The following is a 1,829-nucleotide window of genomic DNA, read 5'->3' on the forward strand; positions in this document are numbered from 1 at the left end:
CCCTCAACGATTAAACTCACAATACTGGGTTGAGGAGACCAATGCTCAAACCACTGAACTATCCCTTCCCCCTAATGTATCACTGGCCTCCTTGTTGTTTTTGTGGATACAGACTAACACAGCTCCCCCCAATGTTTGAAGGTAAAGACACAAATAAACACAAAGAGCAGGCACAGCTCTTACATCTGCATTTCATGGCAGGGGGGGAAAAAAAAGCAACTGTGGCCAGTACGGGGATCGAACCCGCGACCTTGGCGTTATTAGCACCACGCTCTAACCAGCTGAGCTAACCGGCCACGTGATACTTTCTAGTGTAGTAAAAGTGTTCTCCCTGGTAATGTGCTATTTACAGTGTACTGAGCATTCTCAGGTTTCAGAGTAGCAGCTGTGTTAGTCTGTATCTGCAATAAGAACAGGAGTACTTGTGGCACCTTAGAGACTAACAAATTTATTAGAGCATAAGCTTTCGTGGACTACAGCCCACTTCTTCGGATGCATTCTGAGCATTCTCAGTTAATCTGAGCATGTTCAGAACATCTGCTGAAGCCACTGGCCTTCACCCTCCCCTTATTAGCCCTAAGATTCTGGGGACTGCTTTTTACAGGGGTTAAAAAGGGGCAAAGGGGGCGAATCGGAGCAGAGGGCGGCCAGGGTCTGAGCAGGGGGTGAAAATGTACTGAGCAGGGGGGGGGGTCAAGCAGCTGGAGGCAGCATTAGGGAGGGGCTGAAGTGCAAAATCAGGGAGGAAGCGGAGTTAAACCCAGGAGCGAGGTGTTGGCAGAGGGTGTCAGAGGGCAAAACCCAGCACAGGCAGGGGCAGAGGGGGAACAGTTACCCCAATGCATAGGCGTGCGCAGCACACTTCATTAGGGTGTGCACCCAGGGAATTTTTTTTTTAAAGGCAAACATCATAAAGGTTGGGGTGTGGGAGGGGGTGCAGGAGGGGGTGCTGTGTGCAGGAAGGGGCTCAGGGCAAGGGATTGGGGCAGAGGAGGGGTGTGAGGTGTATGAGGGGGCTCAGGGAAGGGGGTTGGGGTGCAGGAGGGGTGTGGGATGTATGAGGGGGCTCAGGGAAGCGGGTTGGGGTGCAGGGTGCAGAAGAGGGCTCAGGGCAGGGGGCTGGGGTTCAGGAGGGGTGCAGTGTGCAGGAAGGGGCTCAGGGCAAGGGATTGGGGTGCAGGGTATGGCAGGGGACTCAGGGAACGGGTTGGGGGGCAGGGGGTTGGGGTGAGAGGTGCAGGCAGGGGCTCATGACAGGGAGTTGGGGTGCAGGAGGTAGACTGTTTGCAGGCAGGCACGGGGCTGGGGATCTGGGCTCCCCAGTCCCAGCAGGCAGGCTCCGGGGCCGGGCTGGGCGCTTGGGGCCAGGCCGGGCAGAGGCAGCCGGGGTGGATCGCAGAGGGGCTGGGCTGCTCCCCGGGCTGCTGGGGGGCCTGTGGCCCGGGCTTGCCCCCTTCCCCAGGTGGGCTGGGCTCAGGGGCGGCCTGATCCCCCGGGTGGTGCCTGGGCCCCCGGCCAGCGCGGGGAGCCGCAGGTGGGTTTAGGGCCCTGGGCGCTGGAGGGGGGCAGCTGCCTCGGGGGGCCTTGAGGCAGCATCCCCGCGGGCCATCTTAAGTGGCTGTGTTGGTGCTGCTGGGTGGGAGGCTGCCAGCGAGCACATGGGGCTGTTAAAGCAGCGAGCCCGGCGCTGGGGAAGGGGAGCCCAGCTCAACAGGGTGCAGGCAGGAGGCTCAGGAGGTGCAGGAGGGGTTCGGGCTCCGGCCCCGGCCTGGCGCCGCTTACCCGCAGCGGTACACTCCCTGCCTGCCAGTGCCCCACGTCACCGCGCA

At 60.4% G+C, this 1,829-nt stretch overlaps 1 non-coding gene across 1 annotated transcript; it reads right to left on the bottom strand.

Annotated features, from left to right (window-relative positions):
- Positions 1–222: 222 nt before the first annotated feature.
- On the bottom strand, positions 223–296 carry TRNAI-AAU. The gene has a single exon. It is a non-coding gene; the product is annotated as a tRNA-Ile (tRNA).
- Positions 297–1,829: the final 1,533 nt, after the last annotated feature.

Source organism: Trachemys scripta, chromosome 24 (genome assembly GCF_013100865.1).
Source record: "Trachemys scripta elegans isolate TJP31775 chromosome 24, CAS_Tse_1.0, whole genome shotgun sequence".
NCBI lineage: Eukaryota > Metazoa > Chordata > Testudines > Emydidae > Trachemys > Trachemys scripta.